Source organism: Nelumbo nucifera, chromosome 7 (genome assembly GCF_055504915.1).
Source record: "Nelumbo nucifera cultivar China Antique chromosome 7, China Antique-T2T, whole genome shotgun sequence".
In the NCBI taxonomy this organism is placed as follows: domain Eukaryota; kingdom Viridiplantae; phylum Streptophyta; class Magnoliopsida; order Proteales; family Nelumbonaceae; genus Nelumbo; species Nelumbo nucifera.
Window position 1 is genome coordinate 8,097,773 of NC_142655.1, and position 13,752 is coordinate 8,111,524.

Consider the following 13,752-nt stretch of genomic DNA (forward strand, 5'->3'; position numbering starts at 1 on the left):
GGACTGCGATATTACTTTATGTATTTTAATGTAAGTGAGTCTCAAAGAACCATTCAACCTAAAAGCTTAAGCTGTCAGGTGAGGTCCCTTAATAGGTTGATATTCTCTAGTACACCTCGTCGCATGAAAGCCCATGGACTTGAAGCGTGGACAGCACAGGCCCACCAATACCTTGTGATCAAACTTAATTAATTATAATGAGGTGACGAGAATCGAACACTAGACCAGTTGGTTAAACTAGATCTGATACCATCTCAAAGAACCATTCAACCTAAAAGCTTAAGCTATTACATGAAGTCCCTAAATATAGGGGTGTCAATCAACCAGTTTTGGTTTGGATCCAATCCGATCCAAACCTTATCAAATTAGATTTGGACGGTCCATAACAATTATTGGATTGGGCCAATCCAAAATAAATTGGTTCATATTCTTATTGGTTTGAATTAGACCTAAACCAAATTTCCAATAATACGATCATGAGGCCAAACCCTTACCCAATTCAAAATCAATCAAAACTGAAAACAGCATAAAATCACTTTTATAAAAGCAATTTTACCAAAATGTTTTTATAAAATCACTTTTATAAAAGTAATTTTATGAAATCCGAAGTACTTTTACGAAAGCACTTTTACAAAAACACTTCTATGAAAGTACTTTTATAAAAACACTTCTATGGAAGTACTTTTATAAAAGTACCTTTTACGAAAGCACTTTTATGAAAGTACTTTTACAAAAACACTTCTACAAAAGTACTTCTATAGAAGTCTATGGAAATACTTTTCGAAAAGTGCTTTTACAAAAGTGTAAAGTGCTTTTATAATAGTATTTTATAAAAGGACTTTTACAAAAAGCACTTTTTCGATGTACTTTCAATAAAGTGCTTTTGTAAAAGCTTTTTTATGAAAATATTTTTATCAAAGTACTTTTATAAAAGTATTTTTTTTTCAATGCTGAAAGTGCTTTTATATAATTTTTGATATTTCATTCGGTTTGGATTGAATCCAATCCAATCCACTTACATTTTAATGGATTGGATTGGATTTGGACTGGATTGGGTCCAATCCATTAATAAGTGGACTCACATTGGACTGGATCAGGTTGGACCAAATCTATCCAATTGACCCCTCTACCTAAATAGGTTGATATTCTCTAATGGTGAGATCCTCATCATGAGCTTGCCGCCTCACAAGATGCAACATTCCATATATGGCTTTATAAAAGTAGTCTTCGGCACTATTAATATTGAAAAATTTTGCAAGGTGAAAACCCAACCTTGTACATGGAAGTTATGAATGAAAATTAACGTTTACTTGAAAAGAAAAATAACAGCAAAAGAAATATTGTAAGCTATAGTGAATTCACAACTTTCAGCCATGAACTATTATATTAATTGTTATGGATTTTGCAGCGGTGGGTCTGAGTGTAGGACTATTATTGTTACTTGCTGTTGGTTACTGGTTGTATAAAGTCTTCAAGACAAGAAAGATGAAGAAACGCAAAGAAAAGTTGTTCAAAAGAAATGGCGGTTTATTACTAGAACAAAAAAGGTAGCATTGAGAAAACAAAAGTTTTCAAAGCAGAAGAAGTAGAAAAGGCAACTGACAACTATAACGAGAATTGGATTCTTGGTCAAGGGGGACAAGGCACAGTATATAAAAAGGCATGCTATAGATGGAGGAATTATCGCAATTAAAAAGTCAAAAATACTAGATGGCAATCAAGTTGAGCAATTCATTAGTGAGGTTGTCATACTTGCACAAATCAACCATAAGAATGTTGTCAAATTACTAGGATGTTGCTTAGAGACAGAAGTTCCTTTACTGGTTTACGAATTCATCTCCAATGGAAATCTTTTTGATCACATCAATGATGAGAGCGAGGATTATATATTTTAATGGGAATATCGTTTAAGAATTGCTGCAGAGGTTGCAGGAGCACTTGCTTACCTACATTCAGCAGCTTCGGTGCCAATCTATCTATCATAGAGACATTAAGTAATGTCTTCAAATATCCTTTTAGATGACAAATTTAGGGCTAAAGTGTCAGATTTTGGAACTTGAAGAACAATAACAACGGACAAAACTCATTTGACCACCATAGTACAAGGGACCTTTGGGTATTTGGACCCAGAATACTTTCAGTCCAGCCAAATCACAGAAAAGAGTGATGTTTATAGTTTTGGAGTAGTCCTTGTAGAACTCCTAACTGGAGAGATGCCAATTTCCTCCACTAGACCCCAGAAGAGAGAAACCTGGCTACTTACTTTGTTTCTTCCATAGAAAAGGAATTCCTTTTTGAGATTCTTGATGCACATATTGTAAAACAAGGTAAAAAGGAGATTTTGGCGATTGCAAACCTTGCAAAGAGATGTTTGAATTTGAATAGTAAGAAAAGGCCCACGATGAAAGAAGTTGCAATGGAGCTTTTTTTTTTTTTCGAGGGACTAAAGACAAGGGAAACGACTTCTTTTGTTTGCCAAAACAATAACCTAGAGGTGGAGTGCTCCACGGTTGAACCACCAGGCTTATGGGATGCTGGATCAACTTCAACCACATGTACAAGTAGGAGTGGCAGCATGTTGACACGAGACAAAGAACCACTATTGCTCACTACTTCATTGTAGTCATTTTGATTAGGTTGTAGAATATTTCATTTAGTTTTCTTGCAAAATATCACACTCGAGTTTCATAGTTTATTTTAATTGCTGCTTCAAGCTGTACTCGTGTAGAGCTTATTCAGGAGCATTTAGTCATCTGTTCTTGTGTCCCTTTTGCTTTCTATTGAGAGTTTGATAGCAGTTTTAATTTTATATATATATATATATATATATATATATATATATTACTTTACTACTTATAAATATGTTTTATATTTTAAGTTTTGATGCATGCTTATCCTTATGGGTAGCTACAATGTTTACCAACATTTTATACAAATGACCTGTAACTGAACTCTAACCGACAGGTCTACTGATCATCTTATTAAATGTTGTGACTGAACTGAATGATTTGTTCATCTGTCTTTTGGTGGATAAAATTTGCATAACAAAATACTTAATTTACGGGTATGTTAAGACAACTTCTTTTAAGTGGGAGGTGGGGGGTACAAATTAAGAGAATCAACACAACTTCTTTTAAGCACAAGTCACACTCTGACCGTTAATTAGATCTAAAGAGAGTTTAATTTAAATAAATCCAATATGTAAACCTCGAGACAGACCTCCTAAAAGTAAAAACTCTCAACATGGCATTCAACTGCACATTCGAAATGAGATCGCATCTACGGCAACTGTGGTCGTCGCATAGACCAGCGATCTCCAATTCAAAAGCACCATGCCACTCTTGTCAGGTTTTAAATTTTAATAATATGTAGGGCTTTAAAGATGTTTGGCATCATTGTCGATTACTCAATTGTGGTTTTTAGAAACTGCTGGTTTCAAGAACTGCTAATTTTTCAGAAATGGGTAATATTTATTTGTTTGTCAAGTCATCCAGCAAAAAAAAACAAAAAAAAAACAAAAAAACAAAGAAAAAGAATCAGACTAAAAAAGACGAATCATTGAAAATGACAATTCCTCATTTAGAACCAATTTGCATAATCAATTTCTAACCAATTTTCAGATTTTGATTTCTTAGCGATTGGCCAACCAAACAAGATATTCAATACTGACTTCTAAACTGCTGATGTGGCTCTAACGGTTCTCTGATTTCTCATAAATCAGCAATGGTCCTAAATAAGGGTGTCCATGAAAAACCGAACAGGAACCGAAGGACTGGTTTGGTTTGGCATTTTTGAAAAACCGAAGGACCATTTCAGTTACCTTAGAAGAAAACCGATGGTTAACCGAACTGACCAGTATATACATTTATATGTATATTTTATATATGTCACATATTTTCTATATATTATATTTATAATAATCTATTGAAAAATATATTATATATTATATATAAATATTTACATATATTATATTTATATAATATATATTATAAATATAAAAAAACTAAAAAACCGAAGAACTGAACCAGTCAAAAAAATCAACGGATAGATTAAACAGTGGTACCGATTTAGTTTCGGTTTGGAAAAATTAAATAACCAGTAGGACCGGTTCAAATTGCAAAAATTGTCCATTGTTCGAACCGAACCGTGGACAGCCCTAATCCCAAACACCTCCTCCATCTTCACTAGCTTAATCTTCATTTTTTGGCAATTTATTGGCAACAAATGGAGAGAGAGAGAGAGAAAGAGAGAGAGGATGGATTGCCTTGATCCCAAACACCTCTCTCTCTCTCTCTTTGGAGTGTTCGAAAAGAAGATCATCCCTTGATTAGGATCCTTCACATGCTTCTCTATTTTGACCATCTAAACTTGATTATAATTTGATTTGCTCCCTTCTTCCAAATCACATTAACTTCACCTCCTTAAAGGCTAGGACACATGATGGGATAAGTGAGGATGAGGATATGTTCAAATATTGCTTCACGGTTCACAAGAAAACTTGAACAAATGATCTTAATGTAATAACATCTTCTATTACATTTCCATTTGTTTTACTATGAACTATCATTTCTTTTTCATCTAAACCTGCCTCTGTTTAACATCATATCTCCTAATTAAACTCTCTTAGTCCCTACACTAATCATCTTGAGTACTCTTTCTCTTCTCTCTGCTCTCTCTCCAATCCCCTCTCTTTCTCTCTCTTTTCATTTTCATAGAAATGATTGAAAGATGTCAAAATCGATAGAACAAGAGCACCCACAAAAGGCCATCAAATAAGAAGAAAGAGACCCAAACCTAAATATCATTCATTAATCTAGGAAAGAAAATGCCTTAACCAGGATCAACTTAGTTATACTAAAGTACACATCGTGCTATTACCATATGTTCTTCTCTAGGCATGTTAAGAAATGGTGTTAATACATGGATAGGATAACTAAGCTTGAGTTTGGTGATAGTGAGATACACCAAGCATCCAACTAACATTGATACTAGGCTGGATCACTAAGAAGCAGACTATCTAGGTAATCAATTGTTGTTCCACAGACATCACACACACATCTGTCAAAACACCCATAGCATACTTACCTTGACAAACAAATGTACTAGAATTAGACCAGATAACCTTGAGCACAAGAAAATAACACAATGCAACGAGATGCTTAAAGATGGAAACAACCATCTAAATATGTTTAAAAGTTTTTCTATGTGAACTGGATCAGCACTTGTAGTTACAAGACCATCGACATATATAGACCAAAACACCAATGAAACTATTATGTTGAGAAGAAATGAAGAGTGAATAATCAACACTCGATTGCGGGAACCCAATGCCTTTGAGAGCAGAGGCAAATTTATCAAACTAGCATTTAGAAGCTTGTTTGGGCCCATATAGTGACTTATGAAGTTTACACACTTTGTTTTTTGAAAAAGAAGGAAATCCAAGTGGAATGGTTGTATAGACCTCTTCATGTAAATCACCATGCAAAAATGCACTGTTCATATCAAGTTGGTGGAGTTCCCTCCCATAGATAATGACAGGAACCAGTAAACATTAGTGTGTGACAAGCTTCGCAAACACATCATAAGTTTCAAGGTAATCATATCCTTCAACTTGTGTATATCTTTAGCATCCAACTAGTGGGCTGCTTATTAGGAGAAAGATCAACTATTGACCAAGTATGGTTGTGTTCAAGAACTGTGATTTCTTCTTCCATAGTCCATTGATAGTTTGGATCATGAGCAATTTTGTATAGGTGAGTGTTGGGAAACGGCTCATTTAGACTAGGAATGGAGATACCACCCATCAATTGAAGAAATGGAGGTGATGAGACCCCTGGGAATGATATTCAAAAACATTTTGCTTTAATAGTGACTCCAAAAGCCTAAGGCACATGCTAACCAGTTCAGGTAAGACTCGGATGGGAGAGGAAAAGGGTTAGAATTAACGGTACTTGGTCAATATAAAATATAATTATTTTATATTTTTATGATAAAATATAAAATGAATCAAACTAGCCTATGAATTAACGGTTTTTTAGGACAATTGAAAAAACATTAACACAACTTATAGGACCCAATGTCACATAATGGGGCACATGCCAATACAAGGTGGGTTTGTGTGGCACGAGTTCATCGTATAAAAGTGAACAGTATACTATACATATTAGCATTTGAGGGGTAAAATATAGAGAACTATCATGTACTTTGGGGGTTGGGCGGTATAGAGGTGCAATTTAGACAGGCTTAGTTTGGATTTTTGTCAAATTTTGAATGAATCGAGCCTAAAGGTCCAATTCAGCCGAAAGTAGTATAAAATACTAACTTGGGATAACCCGAGTTGCAGTCCTATCAAGTAGGGGTGAATATTGTTCTGTTCCATGGCAGAACTTGGAATCTACCCTGTAGGGATCGGTTCCTAATTTTTGGAACCGGAACCTACCCTGCTACAACTGATGTTTTCTGCTTGAACTTGAAACCGGAGGCAGAGCCAGAAGTGGCAAAGGGGAGTCATGGCCCCCCATGCCTCAAAACCCATTTAAATCTCACTTATATTTTGACCCCCTAATCCTTACTGCAAGAGAAGTGGGAGGTGGGGTATAAATTAAGAGAATCGACACAACTTCTTTTAAGAGAAGTCACAATCTGACTCTTAGATCTAAAGAGAGTTCAATTTGCATGGTGTTTGGAAGCATAGGCACTTTTTGAGACTGATTTTCAAGAAAAAATGTTCATGCTTCCAAGACCCATTTTTCACAAAAAAACGCTTCTGCCACGTAGACAGTGAGCAACACTATGCTATTTGGTAAGATAATTTTTTTCATCACCGTTTTTCATATATGTGGTGACAGGTAAGCACCACATAGGATACACATCAGTCAACCATTGGGGGAAATGGTTCACGATGCATGAAACACCAAATTCCCGATTTTCAAGGCATGCCCGGTTTTTTAATAGTCGGCTGAACCAAACAATGAGACACATGGGTGTTTCTCCAATACAAAAGGAATTAACATGCCACTCTTTTGTTGGGTTTCAAATTTTAATGAAGTGTGGGGCCCTAAAGATGTTTGGTATCATTGTCGATTACTCAATTGCGATTTTTCAGAAACCATTGGTTTCAAGAATCGCTATTTTTTCAGAAATGGGTAATATTTATTTGTTTGGTTCCATTCTTGTCACATAATTAAGTTGATTTTTGAGAAATTGGCAATAAGTTTATTTGGTAGTATTCTCAACAATGATTTTTCGCTGTTGAAACATTTTCATGGCTCCATGTCAAGTGCCAAGTCATCCAGCAAAAAGAAAAAAAAAAAAAACTGAAAAAGAGGAATCATTGAAAATGACAATTCCTCATTAGAACCAATTTGCATAATCAATTTCTAACCGGTTTTCTGATTTTGATTTCTTAGAAATGGGCCAACCAAACAAGATATTCAATACTAACTATTGCTGATGTGGCTCTAACATGGCACCGGTTTCTCATAAATCAGCAAAGGTCCCAAACACCTCCATTTTCACTAGCTTAGGGGATGTTTGGAACTGGGGCCGTTTTTCAAAAAAATAGTGCCACGTCGGATCTACATAGGCATTTCAACAAATGTCCATGTATCTTATTCTTTGGTTCAGTCGATTATTAAAAAATCGGACATGTGTCAAAAAATTTTAGCATTTCATGCATGGATGAACCGTTTCCCCCAACAGCTGATTGATGTGTATCCTATGTGGTGTTTACCTATCAGCACATTCATGAAAAACGGTGATGAAAATTACCTTATCAAACAGCATAGTGTTGCTCACTACCTACGTGGCAGAAGTATTTTTTTGTAAAAAACGGGTCTTGAAAGCATAGACATTTTTTCTTAAAAATCGGTCCCCAAAAGCACCCATGCTTCCAAACACCATGTAAATCTTCATTTTTTGACAATTTGTTAACAACAAATGGAGAGAGAGAGAAAGCATCTTTCCTCACCAGATAATTAGAGGCACCATATTCACTCATGGGACTGTTCTCTATCCTTGGACCAAGGCAATTCATCTTCTCTCTCCGAAATGATTGAAAAGAAAATCACGCCTTGATTAGGATCCTTCACATGGTTCTCTATTTTGACCATCTAAATTTGATTATAATTAGATTTTCTCCCTTCTTCCAAATCGCATTAACTTCACCTACCTAAAGGCTAGCACACTTGAACAAATGATCTTAATATAATAACATATCTTCTATTACATTTCCATTTGTTTTACGATAAACTATCTAGTGTTGGATTTATGTAGAAATTTAGAACCATAGACAATCATAAACATCATGAACATTACCACACATGAAAAAAGTCAAAAACATTTTTCGTCTCCGATCCTTACCATTTCTTTTTCATCTAATCCTGCCTCTATTTAACATCATATCTCCTGGACTCTCCCATGCTTTCTTATGCATGTGAGTAAAGCTTGTCATTAGTCCCTACACTTATTATCTTGAGTACTCATTCTCTTCTCTTTGCTCTCCCCCCAACCCCCTCTCTTTCTCTACCTTTTCATCATTTTCATTAGAAATTAAAGGATTGAAAGATGTAAAAATCGCTAGAACAAGAGCACCCACAAATAGGGGTGCTCACGGATTCGGTTAGTGGGCCTTTTTATGTAACCGAACCGGTACTACTGGTTTTTGGAAAACTGCTAGTCGAAATCAAATTGAAACCAATCGGTTAATCAGTTGATCGAGTTCGGTTAACCGTTAGTTTGGTTCATTGGTTTTTCGGTTTTTTTACAATATATATTATAAAAAAAATAAATATATATATATAATATTATATTTTAAATAATAAATAATATATCATATATTATAAATATATATATATTTATATATACAATGCATATTTATTAATTTATAATATGTAAAATATATAATATATAATATACATATATATATAATATAGAAATATATGTATACCGGTCGGTTCAATTAACCACCGGTTTTCTATATTAGTTAACCGAAACCGAACCGATACCTTCAGATTTTTTAAAACACCGAACCAACCGTTCAATTAACCGATTTTTCGGTTCAGTTTTTTTTTTCTCACCCCTACCCACAAAAGGCCATCAAATAGGCAGAAAGAGACCCAAACCTAAAGATCATTCATTCTAGGAAAGAAATGCCTTAACCAGGATAAACTTTTTTTAAGATAAATATAAAAAATTTTATAAAATAAAAATGTATGATTTACAAATGTTCAACCAGAATCACCCTGAGCCAAAACAAAGGCACCAACAACGCCTACCCTCCGAGATACTACCCAAAAAACCACACTTTTACCCTCAACCACTCAACATAACAAAACAGACATTTCCAAAAACACTTACAAAGCTCTTCGAAACTCCCTACAAGCCTCTTCCTCTCCTTCCCTTTCCCCTAGAACTGCAACTTCTCACTTCTTTAACAACTTGCATTGAGTAGCCTAAATACAACTCTGTAAGTCTTCTCAATTTTCAACTTCCCGATAAACCCCCATACCTAAAACTTTCCTCCACATCTTTTAGAGAGTCGTTGTCTTCTCTGCCTTCCTCCTTCACTTGCTCTTCATCCCCCTTCAAATATGTTTCTTCCTCCTCCAAAATTCTAAACATGTTCTTTGCATTTACTTCTCCCCCTAGCTAGGAAAGCTTTCCTCCACATCTTTTAGAGATCTGTCCTGACCCAGATCTCACCTGTTGACAGACTTACTCCTAGCTGGGTACAGTTAAAACCAAGTATATGTATCCATATCTAATAAAATATTGCTAAAGCTCAAAAATCATGGACAAGACACTGATAAAAAAAATCATGGACAAGACATACCAAAGCCATTTATCTTGGTTGATCTATGTGCTGCAGTGATTCCACCATCCAAAGGTACCTAACCTTTTCCAATATGTTTACAAGCCTTGACAGAAATATTGTTGACAAGAAACACACTCAAATATTCAAAGGAGTAGGGTTCTACTTCAGAAGTCTAATATAATAGAGTTTCGTCTAATAGAGTCCACTGTGGACAAGAAACACACTCAAATATCCATAGGAGTAGAGTTCTACTTCATAAGTCTAATATAATAGAGTTTCGTCTAATAGTAGCAAGATCAATAAATTTCCTAGTTGATCCTTTGTCTAGACAGAGAGTACAATGAAACATTTTGTTTTGAGGAGCTGACAGAACTTGGCTGTACTTGGGAGTAAAAATTGAACATCTAATGTAGATAGATCCCTAGGAGTGCAAATTCATTGTTGACTTACTTTCTAGGGAAGAGCAAATATAACTGATTTTCATCAGGGTCCTGTCTTAGGGATTTGTAATATGAAGGTTTTATTCAGTTTCTTTTTTTTTTTGGATAATTTGGCAAAAAGTATTGTATTAATAGTATGTGAATGAGAAGGGAGGGGCACACTTTGCTGTACAAAAGAACATGTATCAAGAACTAGGGCACCCTCTTCTGTAAAAAAGAACATGTTTCAAGAACTACTCAAAAAGTATCACTATATCATTTACAGTGAATCAGTAATATACAAAAAACTATCACAATATAATTGGTCTCCAATCATTTGTGAAATCAGCCACTGTAACTCCAAAAAAAACTGTTGCAGCACTCTAGCCCACCGAATATGCACCTGTTCAATACGAGTACAATAAAACATTCTATATGCCTACTGACTGAACTTGTCTGGACTTGGGAGAATTTGAACTGAGGCAGCACCTAACAAAAGAACGAGGGGGGAAATAATTCCCAATATTAGTGTTACAATATCAAGTTGAGGCACAAGACACTAAATTCTATCCTCCCTCAACTTACCTTAATAACCAAAATTTTTAATTCCCTTCTCTGATTATAATTTTACTCCATCTTCAAACTCCAGCATCTTTGCAAGGATAGCAAATGTATCATTTCACTTCTATGGTGCCCACTAGTGTTGTCAAGCTTGGACTGGACTGTACAGCTAATAACCCAGTCACCCTTCTGGGTCCTGCTTAAATGATGGTTTCCATGATTTGAACAGGCTAACCACCCAGTTAACTAGTAAAACTGTGACCCTGTGAGCATTCCAGTGAAAGCATTGTCAGTGATCACAAGCTGTGCAGTAATCACAAGCTGTGCAGTGATCTTAAGTTTCCAGTGAAAGCTTGTCATTCAAAGCAAGCAACTCCAGGCTACTGCAGTTCCCAAGTTCAGGAGAAATCTCCTCGGATAAATGGTTCTACCAAAGAATCAATGTAGTTAGATTCTTAAGCTTTTGAATCTCCCTGGGAATAGAACAATAAAAACATGTGCCAAATAGATCAGGGAAGCTGCAGCAGATCAAGAAGAGGACAAAGGTGCAGAAGGTGCCTGATGAGAGCAAATCTGGTTGCTTTTATTAGTTTTTAAATTTTGTTAGATTTTTGTCTACCATGTCTGATCATTCACTTATGCATTCGAGCAGAGAAGGGAGTTCCTAATTTCTGGTTCACTGCTATGAAGACCAATGTAATTCTAGCAGAGGAGGTAAGGGAACATGATCTACAAATTTTCCTTGTTGATTGTTTCTAAAGTGATTGACTTTTTGCATTTTCGGGAGTTCAGATTTCAGAGTGTGATGAAGGGGCACTCAAGTATCTCAAGGACATCAAGTGGTGTAGGATTGATAATCCAAAGGGGTTCAAGTTGGAATTCTTTTTTGATACTAATCCTTATTTCAAAAACTCTGCTTTGACAAAAACTTATCATATGATTGAGGAGGATGAACTTATCCTACAGAAAGCAATTGGGTAAAATTGCATTTTACTGTATCTTTTTTTGGTAGTTATTGTATCAATTCTTTAATTGCAGCTCTTACCAATATACATAACTTTCTTGTAGCACGGAGAATGAATAGTATCCAGGGAAGAGTTTGACCCAAAAGCTCTTGAAGAAGCCAAAATTCTGATTTGTCCAATTTACTTGTTGGGTTTTGCTTATATCTTATCGTCCACTTCAATGCTCTGAACTGCAGAAAAGCGGAAGGGCCCAAACTGGGGAAGGTCAGCAAGGTGAATGGCCTCCAGAGTGTAAGCAGCAAATGGTGTTTGATTGCAGACAAGAGCACATGTAAACTGTCTTTGGGTCGTTTAAACGAGTGAGAGTGGGGAAGGAAAGTTTTGGGGTGTTTATTTTGTCTGTTTTTTTTTTTACAATTATTATTTTTAGTGTCTATTTTTTTTAAGTTTCAATATTAAGTAGGGTTGGGGATATGGTCGTGGTTATAATTTGTTTATGCCTTTGGGGGTTTCTTTCTGTTGCCCTGCTTTGTTGAGTTTACATGAACTAATTTTAGTAGATTTATGTTTCGATTAAGTGTATATCAGCTTACTAGAACTTGAGTATAAGTGCAAATTAGATTATCAAAATGGATTGTATTGAATTCTTGTTTCAGGTTTCAGTTTCATAATTATGCTTTAGGTTTCAGCAGGTTTAAACTGACATTCTTAATTAAAAAAAAAAGAAAATTAAACCTACATCGGCGGTCATGCAAACCGCCACCTTTGGCAAATCACTATACTTAAACCCGCGGTTTATATAATGTCTATGCCGGCGGTCCGAACCGCCACCTTTGATGAAATATAACATTTATGGTGGTGGTTTATTTAGATGACAATTAAGTCTAAACCGGCGGTTAAAAAAGCCGGATTTGATTACAAATTTTAACTAAGGTGGCGGTTTATGGAAATGACAAATGAATATACGCCGCCGATGGTCAAGGGTGTCGGCTCAATAACTAAACTAGCGGTCAGAGACGCCGGCCCAATAACTAAACCGGCGGTCAAGGCATCCATTAACGGCAGTTTGAATTGTTGTCGTGCACTATATAAGCCGGCGGTTCTCTAAACACCACTAGCAAAAGAATGGTTGGACCGGGTCCCTAGGATGGCGGTCTTTGTCTTCTAAGCCGGTGTCCATGACCTAGGGCGACACAACTATAGATGGCGGCCATTGAACCGCTGGCTCATGTCTATGCCGGCGGTTGAAATGGCTAAGCCGACGGTTTAGTGAGCGTCGGCTTAGCTTGTTTTTCTTGTATTGTGAACTAGATCAACACTTACAAGATCATCAACATATACAGGCCAAACATCAATGAAATTATTATGTTGAGAATAAGCAAAGAGTGAATAATCAACCCTCGATTGAGAGAGCCCAATGCCTTTGGGATCAGAGGCAAATTTATCAAGTTAGCATCTAGAAGCTTGCTTGAGCCCATATGGTGATTTATGAAGTTTACACACTTTGTTCTTTGAAGAAGAAGGAAATCCAAGTGGAATGGTTGTATAGACCTCTTCATGTAAATCACCATGCAAAAAGGCATTGTTGATATCAAGTTGGTGAAATTCCCTTCCACAGGTAACGACAAAAGCACATTAGAGTGTGACAAGCTTGGGAACTAGAGCAAGTGTCATGATAATCATATTCTTCAACTTGTATATATCTTTAGAAACCACCTAACAGTACGGTTGCGTTCAAGAACTGTGATTTCTTCTTCTAGGGTCCATTGCTAGTTTGGATCATGAGCAACCTATGTATAGGTATTGAGCTCAACAAGATTAGGCAATTCTGTAGTAGGCCCATAGCAAATGTGGTCCTTGAGGTGGCTGGGCAAAGGCCACATTGAGGATATGTATTGATTTGAACAGACTCTGTGGGGCCTCAAAAGTAATGGGCTATGTTGTAGTGGTAACAGATATCGTAGGAGATATGGGTTGAGGGTGAATGGGTCAA

General features: G+C 36.0%; 1 pseudogene; it reads left to right on the forward strand.

Moving 5' to 3' along the window:
* The first annotated feature begins 1,376 nt into the window (after positions 1-1,376).
* Positions 1,377-12,122, forward strand: LOC109115902 (wall-associated receptor kinase-like 1; annotated as a pseudogene).
* Positions 12,123-13,752: the final 1,630 nt, after the last annotated feature.